Genomic DNA, 9,699 nt, shown 5'->3' with positions numbered 1-9,699 from the left:
CTGGGAGTTCCCAGGCAGTCCAGTGGTTAGGATTCCACACTTCCACTGCAGGGGGCACGGGATCCCAAATGCTCACTGGAAGAAAAACATCATTACTTGCAAACTTTACTGTGAACACAAAGGACCACTATTCTTCATAACCACTGAAAGCATCAATTCCTATGCCACATGACATCCACAGGCACAGAGCTGGCTCTTCTGAACTTCTCTCATAGAATGTTCCAATAGGTCAGATTATTTTGAAGCAAATCCCAGGAATCACATCATTTCATCTCCAGAAGCCGGGCCGAAGCCTAGGCGAACGACTGCACCTCACTCCACCCCCTGCGTCATTTTATCCTCTCATTGTGATTTTGATTTGCAGTTACCTCATGGCTAATGCTGTTGAGCATCTTTTAATGTGCTTATTGGCCATTAGTATATCTTCTTTGGAGAATTATCTATTCAGATTCTTTGCCTATTTTTAAATTGGGTTATATTTGTCTTTATTTATTGAGTTGTAATAGCTCGTTTTGTAGTCTAGATACAAGTCCCTTATCAGATGTATGATTTACAAAAATTTTCTCGCATTCTGTGGGTTGTTTTTTCATTTTCTTGATAGTGTCCTTTGAAGTATAAAAGTTTTAAATTTTGATTAAGTCCTATTTATCTACTTTTCTATTGCTTGTGCTTTAGGTGTTACATATAAGAAACCATTTTCTAATCCAAGATCATGAAGATTTACACCTATGTAAGTCTACATTAATAGGGTTTTCACCAATGTAAATCCTTTTGCTCCCTCCAGTGACTGTTAAGGTAGCTGGGTTTCACCATAAATGCATGTGGTTAGTTTTCAAAGTTACTGCAGAGGGAGGATGGGGAGCAGAGTAAGTTAAAACACCACTAAGCTTGCTGTTCTTATCAAGATACAGCTGCTTTTCCTTTTTTTTAAAAAAAAATTTATTTATTTGGTTGCGCTGGGTGGGCTCTTTAGTTGTAGGAAGTCCCTACAGCTGCTTTTCTTTAATAAATCCTCCATGGGACTTCCCTGGTAGCGCAGTGGTTAAGAATCCACCTGCTGGGCTTCCCTGGTGGTGCAGTGTTTAAGAATCCACCTGCCAATGCAGGGGACACGGGTTCAAGCCCTGGTCCGGGAAGATCCTACATACCGTGAAGCGACTAAGCCCGTGCGCCACAACTACTGAGCCTGCGCTCTAGAGCCTGCAAGCCACAACTACTGAGCCCATGTGCCACAATTACTGAAGCCTGTGCGCCTGGAGCCTGTGCTCCACAACAAGAGAAGCCACCGCAATGAGAAGCCCGCTCACCGCAACAAAGAGTAGCCCCCGCTCAACACAACTAGAGAAAGCCCACGCACAGCAACGAAGACCCAACGCTGCCAAAAAATAAATAAATAAACTTAAATAATAAATAAATAAATGCTCCATGGATTGCTGACAGGCTTCGGTTAATTTTCAGAGTTCTGAAAAAATTGATTCTGACATTTTTGGGGTCTGTTTTCTTGTTATTTTTGAGGGGAGAATTTTAGGAACTTTTGACTGCCATTTTCACTGACATCACTCAATATATTTAGTTTTATATCTACCATCTTGCTATATGTTTTCTATTTGTCTCATCTGTTTTGTGTTTATTCTCTTGATCTACCTTAATTTTACCAATCATTTTTATTCTTTTTTCTATTAATTTTATTGCTATTCTTTTAGAGATTACATTAGAATCACAATATACATATAGCAAATATGCAAGAGCTAAAACTCCTTAAAGCGTGTTCTCCCCTCTTCACTTGTTGTGTTATCATGCATTTAATTCTATATTTAAATTGGCTAACTTTAAAACTGTTGCTTTTAAAGTCAATATATATGCACATATATACAATTATTTCTCCCAGTGTTCTTCATTCCTTCCTGCATTTCTATCCTTCCGTCTCGAATCATTTTCCTCCTGCCTAAAGAATTCCCTTTAATATTTATTTTAATCCAAATTTTCTCTTGATGAATTTTCTGTTATATTTGACCAAAAATAGCTTGGCACTAAGAAATTCATTTTAATAATGTTAGCACATTACTCTTACATGCTTCTATGGTGACCACTTAATTTTTCTTGGGTCTCCCAAAACTGAAATGGTTCAAGAGTCACATCTCTCCTCAGAGGAGTTTGTCAATACTTAAATTCAGTCTGCTTGGTTACCTTGCAACCACGGCTCTCTAATGGTATGATTTTCGAAATTTTTTTTCCCCTTGAGTTTGGATTTAAGAAGGGGGCAATGTTCTTATGTGGTTTTCTTCATCCTAAATAGAAGCAGAACTCCTAGTTTCTATGTATATCATTCCTGGAATGCTTTTCCATCTCTTTGCTTAAAAAATTATAATAATATTGGCTTTGGGCCAGCGTTTCCTGCAAGAACCAAAAAGCAGGATGACTTAGCTGAAGTTTTCTTCCTTCGTTTTGAGGACCTTAGTTTCTTTTAAGTTTCTTCTCAGTCTCCCATATGGTGGTGGCTGCTTAAGGTCCTAAATATACCCTATTAACAGAACAATGTCTCCTCCTTTAGGTCTCTTCTGGGTAACTAAACTCCATCCTACTTTTCCTTGTCTTGAGCAAATTATTTTTTTATAGTTTGTAACTGGAGCCTTGTGTAAACCTTAATGTCCTCACTTTGCAACTTTGTGCCCTCTGTCGAATTCTCACTCTATTAATTTTTGTGTTCTTGCTGATAGTCTCTCAGAAAATAATCTTGTCATATCCCTAGGCAATGGCTCTGCTTGTGGATGAATGTGGCTACTTTCACTTCTCCATATTATTCTCTTTCCACTTATGCTATGCATTCTAGCCTCAACTATGGCAACATTCTTTCTTCCTTCACTAAATCTTTAACCTCAACCTAAATACAGAAGAGGTGATTAAGCCTCCTCAAAGTCAGGCTGGCACAATGCTTTCACCACCAGTTACTACAGCTTTTCGACAGTTAGGTACATGAGTTTGTTTCTAACTATCCCCCATCCTTTATAGCAGTGGTCCCCAACCTTTTTGGCACCAGGGACTTGTTTTGTGGAAGACAACTTTTCCACGGACAGAGGCAGGGGGATGGTTCAGGTGGTAATGGGAGCGATGGGGAGCAATGGAGAGCGGCAGATGAAACTTCACTTGCTCTCCTGCCACTCACCTCCTGCTGTGCGGCCCAGTTCCTAACATGTCCTCTGCCCAGTCCTCGGCTTGGCTACCAGTCCTCGGCTCGGGGGTAGGGGACCCCTGCTTTATAGAACACATACCCAAAATCATACTAGCTAGCATGCATGTGTTATTTTCCACATTTCAAAGTTTGGCTTCTTACAGAAATTAGAGTTCTCACTTCCTTTGAAATTTATCTGAACATAATCTTGCTCAGTGTACCAGTATTGTCAGGAATATTAATTTTTTGGTTGTTTTTTGTTTTGTTTTGTTTTTGGTAGACAGGGGTAGCCATCAATAGTTTCAGTTGAGTGAGGTTTAGTTACATTCCCCCACAGCCTCACTCTATCAATGAAGCACTTGCTTGGACAATTCTTACACACACACACACACAAAGTTATGTAATATGTTCTGTAAGTGCAATGAAGTCCCAGCTCTGTCATTTTTTAGTATTCTAACCACACCTTTCAGGAAAGATACACTGGAGGCAAATGTGACAATATACTAGAGGCAAGATCCAGTTAATCTTATAGTCTATTTTAGGCAACCAGAATCTTCCAAATCCTTAGCTGGACAAATGACAATTTAGGGATTGAGCCTGGAGAGTCATCCTTAACAGAACAGGCTATGGGGCTGGATGGAATTTTTTTTTTAATTGTAGTAAAGCACTCATAAAATTTGCCATCGTGACCATTTTTAAGTGGTGTTAAGTACATTCACACTGTTGTGCAACAATCACCACCATTTACCTCAATAACTTTTCATCATCCCAAATTGAAACCCCAAACCCATTAAACCATAACTCTCCCTTTGCCCTTCTCCTCAACCTTTGTAACCACATACTACTTTCTGTCTCTAGGTACCTCATAGAAGTGGAATCATACAATATTTGTCTTTTTATGTCAGGCTTATTTCATTAAGCATAACGTCTTCAAGGTTCATCTAAGTTGTAGCGTGTGTCAGAATTTCATTCATTTTTAAGCTTGAATAATATTCCATTGTGTATATATACACCGTATTTTGTTTATCCATTTATCTGTCAATGGACACTTGAGTTGCTTCCACTTTTTGGTTTTTGTGAATAATGCTGTTATAAACATGGGTGTACAAAAGTCTGTTCAAGTCCCAACTTTCAGTTCTTTTGGATATATATCCAGAAGTGAAATTGTTGGATCATACGGAAATTCTATGTTTAATTTTTTGAGAAATCACCATACTGTTTTCCAAAATGGCTGCACCATTTTATATTCCCACCAAAAGGGCACAAGAGTGCACTTATCCTGGTACGACTTGTTATTTTCTGTATTTTTGATAATAGCCATTCTAACCTATATGAAGTGGTATATCATTGTGATCTTGATTTGCATTTACCCAATGATTAGTGATGTTGAGCATTTTTTTCATATGCTTATTGGCTATTTGTATATCTTCTTTGAAGAAGTGTCTATTTGAGTCTTTGCTTATTTTTTAAATTGGATTTTTGGATAAAATTTGTATATTCAGGAGTATCTCTGAAATATTTTAGCCAGTACAATATATATATGTCACTAATTTCTTCAATTAAAAACCCATTTCTAACAACTAGCATTTTATTCTATATTTACATATTATATTTTTACCAATGAAAACACATTTCTAACATTCACTATGCAAATTTGCAAAGCCTCTGGTATCTAGCTTTTAGTAGTTGCCTCTGATATGACCTTCCTGATTCAAATTCTAGCTGACCATCCTGAGAGTTATATTCCATATTGGGGCAATTGCCCACACATATACTAACACATAATATCACACTGCTATATTGAAAATTTTTTAATTTAAATTAAGTCACACGCATCATAGCAAAAAGCTCTATATCTGGTTCTCTGGCTATGGTGCTGACCTTTCTCTCCTTCACCTACCATGCCCAGTCACATTTGCTATCTATTCTGTTTCTTGAGCCAGCTAATTTGCCCATTCCTAACCCAGGGTCTTTGCACTTGCTGTTCCTTCTGCCTAGAACACTCTTCCTTTTGATTCTCTCATGGACTTATCCTTCTCAGTATCCAGGTCTCAGCTCAAATGTTACCTCCTTAACGAAGCCTTCCCTGATCCACAAATTAAAAGTAGCTCCTTTCTCCCGAGTTTTTCTTAATCAAACTGCCCTGCTTATCTTAAACTTAAGTTTATGTGTTTATTAGCTCCATGAGAAGAAAGATTTTTTATTTGCAACTTTGTACCCAGTACCAAGATGAGTGCTTTGGCATATGGTAAGAGCTCAATAAATATATATTTTTTATATTCAAGTGAATGAATGAATGAATACCTAGAATGTGACATGTGTTAGAACAGAGATAAAAAGAAAGCACTATGAGAACACAGAGCAGGAATACCTAAATCATAATGCCAGGACAGGCTGCCTGGGGTAGGTGAGAATTGTGCTGAAACAACTATCCTGATAAGATGTAGATCCATCAGCATGGGCTGCCATAACAAAATACCACAGATTGGGTGTAACAGTAGAAATTTATTTCTCACAGTTCTGGAGGCCGGGAAGTCCAAGATCAAGATGCTGGCTGACCTGGTTCCTGGTGAGAGCTCTCCTCCTAGCTTGCAGACAGCTGCCTTCCACCGTGTCTGCACATAATGGAGAGAGCAAGAAGATGACATATCTTCATCTTCTTTTATAAGGATTAGGGCCCCACCCTTATGATCTTATTTAACTATTATTACCTCCTCACAGGCCTCACCTCCAAATAAAGTCACAATGGGGGGTTGGGGCTACAACATAAGGATTTTGGGGGCACATAAACATTCATTCCGTAACAGAAGCTATATAAAGAAGGGCGGGCATTGTTGGGAGACATTCCTCCATTGGTCTCTCACGCTCCTACGCATTTTGCTGGGCATGCCAAGAATGAGGGCACTCTGGGCGTGGTGCTAGGCCAGTGAAGTGAGGGCCTCACCCCAGCACAGACTTAGCTTCCTCAGGACCGAACACCTTAGTGGCAGGCGAGGAAAGGGCAGAATTTTCTTCCTTTTTAAGACTGAAAAATATTCCATTGTATCTATATGCCACATTTTGCTTATCCATTAATCCATTGACGGACATTTGAGATGTTTCCATGTTTTAGTTATGGCAAATAATGCTGGTGTGAACAATGGTAAACGACTTTTCTCTGTGTAATCATGTATTGTGGCCATCTCTGCTAAGGGCAGGGAAATCTGTGTAAATTTAGCCAGAAATGTTTAAGAAATATCATTTAGGAAAATGTTTCTCTTCCATTGTCCCAGAGTTGAGAAACGTTTGTCCTTGCAGAGTGTGTGTTTGTGTGTGTGTGTGTGTGTGTTTGGTCCAGTAAGTTACCAGAAAACTACAGAAGGAATGAAGGTGTACATTTCATTTCTCACTGATGTAGAGACTTGAGGGGCCTAGACTCGAGGCACCAAATGGGATGGTTTTGCTTAACTGCCTCTTACTGAAAAACTCAGACTTAGGGAAATGTATTGGAGAACTGTGTCCTGTCTCTTGTAAGTTGTGTCCTCCATCCTCTGCAGCAGGGATGGAGTTTGTGTGTGAGTTGGGCTGTGATTCCTAGGGTAGAACAAATCTCTGTGGGTATGGGTTAGAGTCCTCCTAAATGGAGATTTTTTTTTTTTTTTACAGTAGGGATTAAAGAAAGCTCCTTCACAGAGTAGTAACAGAGAAGTAAATTTAAATACAACCAGATACTGTTCTGTGTCCACGAAGGGAACCCCCAGTCCCCATGAAATGTTTGTTTTGTTCTTTTCCTTTGACTCTAGAAATAGTCATATTTAAGCATCTGGTTTTAGTTTTTCTCTTGGGTAGCAAAATTTATTTTGTTACCTATAATCCTTCAACAAAGTTCTAAAGGTAAGGTCATACGTCGATAGTGTGGTTTTGGGTATTTTAAGGGGAACACCCTTTCTGTCAGAGAGCATCATCTTACTAAGGAATTATGGGAAAGTGAGCAGAGGCTCAAGGCCGAGCAAAGAGGGGAAGAGCTCTTTGGAAAAATGGCTGCAATCTATACTGATTCAGGAGTCGACTTAATATAATCCTCCTCCCCCTCCCAAATATATAAGAGGAAGATTACAAAAAGGGAAGAAAACTTTTAAGAAATGATCTTAGCTTATTTTCAGCCAAGCATCTTATTGTTTAAATAAACATTAAAAATATTTAAACAAAGAAACCTGACTTTGATCACAGATGCTTTGTTTATCAATCACCCAGCATTTCAGTCCATTCTTAGATCACAATAAGGAACCAAGTTTAATTTCAATAATACTAAAAGAGTGGTCTGATGAGAAGTATGCGCAGCATACGAAAAAGGTGAATTACCGTACTCAACTAATAAGATAATAGTAGGGTTGAATCCACGGTGAAGCAACAATCTCCCTTTTCATTTTATGATGTGCTTCTGAAACATCACCTTGGAAAACTCATATTAAAATAACAACAACAACAAAATAAATAAATAACAAAAACTATGGTTATACAATGGAACTACCTTGAAGTTTTAATGCATAACAGGTTTTGATTTTAAATGATTTCACAGGAGGGTAGCACTGGTGGTATGCAACTGGTTCCACAGAGAACAAAAATTGAAAACCCCACATATCACACTCTAGGTCAGCAGTTTTCAAACTTCTTGGTCTCAGGACTCTTTCACAAACTTAAAAATTAAGAACTCTAAAGAACTTTTTAAAAAGTGGGTTATATCTATAAATATTTATAGTAATAAAAATTAAAGTGGGGAAATGAAAATGTTTATTAATTTATTAAAAATAACAATCCCATGTTAATGCATTTTTATGAACACAGTTATATTTTCAAAAACAAAAAAGTGAGAGAGGTGGCATTGTTTTAGATTTTTGCAAATCTGTTTAATGCCTGGCTTAATGGAAGACAGCTGAATTCTCATGTGCTCTCAATCTACTGTGCTAACTATATTGTTTTGATTGAAGTACATTAAAATAACCTGGCTTGGGCTTCCCTGGTGGCGCAGTGGTTGAGAATCTGCCTGCCAATGCAGGGAACACGGGTTCGAGCCCTGGTCTGGGAAGATCCCACATGCCGCGGAGCAACTGGGCCCGTGAGCCACAACTACGGAGCCTGCGCGTCTGGAGCCTGTGCTCCGCAACAACAGAGGCCGCGACAGTGAGTGGCCTGTGCACCGTGATGAAGAGTGGCCCCCGCTCGCCGCAACTAGAGAAAGCCCTCGCACAGAAACGAAGACCCAACACAGCAAAAATAAATAAATTTATAAAGTTCCTACCAAAATTCTAAAAAAATAAATAAATAAATAACCTGGCTTCACACAGATGTAGAGCGGGAAAAGGGAGGAATATTTTGGTAACTTTTTCAGATAATTATAGCTATTCTTCACAAGTGGTAGTATCTTAAAAGTTAGTTGCATGTAGAGTCTGAAACTGTATCAATGAACTTTTTGTATTGTTATATACAAATCTATTGGTCTAAGTTGTACTTTGAATGGATGTTTCACTCACGCATGATCTTGTAACATCTCGCATTGTACCTCTGAAAATACTGGCTCTTAATTATGCAAAGATTCAATATGTTGACATTTTTTATTATACAAACTCCGCTTGTTACTAAATTTTCTCTGTAGAAAAGTCTCAAGAATTGGTAAGTTGTCAAGTTCATAGTGGTAGATATGTTTTCTAAAATTCTTAATTTTTACTTGAAAGCTTTAATTTTATCATTGACAACAAATACTGCCAGTGGTTTTCTTTTAAAGGAGAGGCTGACTTCATTTTCAAAGAAAGCATCTGTCAAATACACAAATCTGAAGGATCAAAGTTTGTCACTTGTTCTTTCAAGCAAAAATGTCATTCTGTGAAAAAAGCAGCTAGTTAAAATACATGTACTCAATGGCTGACCTTTAAAAAAATTAATGCTTACAATTTCATCAAGGACCTTCTTAAGCGAAGCAATTTTTTTCTACTGCAAGTGCATGGCCGTGCAGAATAATGACTACTAGAGTTTGGTGCCACTTGCCATTGATTTGTGCTAAGTCCCCAGAAGTTTTATTTACTATTGATTTGACACCATCACTGCAAATTCCAGCAGTAAAAAAGCAAATAATGGTATTATTATAAAGAGCTTTGATTTTGCATACACCCCCTGGAGTCCTGGGGATCCCCAGAAGTCCATGAACCACACTTTGTGAACTGCTATGTATTAGAATAAATGCAGAATATAAAAGCGATTAAAAGACACAATCCCTATTCTCAAGTTCATCTTGTAATAGAGGAAACCGACTGGAGACGACTGCAACACAGCTTTAGTGATAGAAGAAATGGCAGCCGTGTGGAGGACAGATCAAAGGCAAGCACGGAAGCAGAGACCAGGTAGCATACTACTGCAGTAATGCAGACAAGCAGTGATGAGGGCCTGACCTAAGGCAGGTGGTGGAATTACAGGACTCGGTGTCTGATTCGATGTGAAGCACAGCGGAGAAGGGCAGTTTGGTGGACAGCGGTGCCCTTCCTACAGAGGCATTACAG

The sequence above is a fragment of the Balaenoptera musculus genome, chromosome 9 (genome assembly GCF_009873245.2).
Source record: "Balaenoptera musculus isolate JJ_BM4_2016_0621 chromosome 9, mBalMus1.pri.v3, whole genome shotgun sequence".
Taxonomy (NCBI): domain Eukaryota; kingdom Metazoa; phylum Chordata; class Mammalia; order Artiodactyla; family Balaenopteridae; genus Balaenoptera; species Balaenoptera musculus.
Note: the sequence above shows the minus strand (reverse complement) of the source record.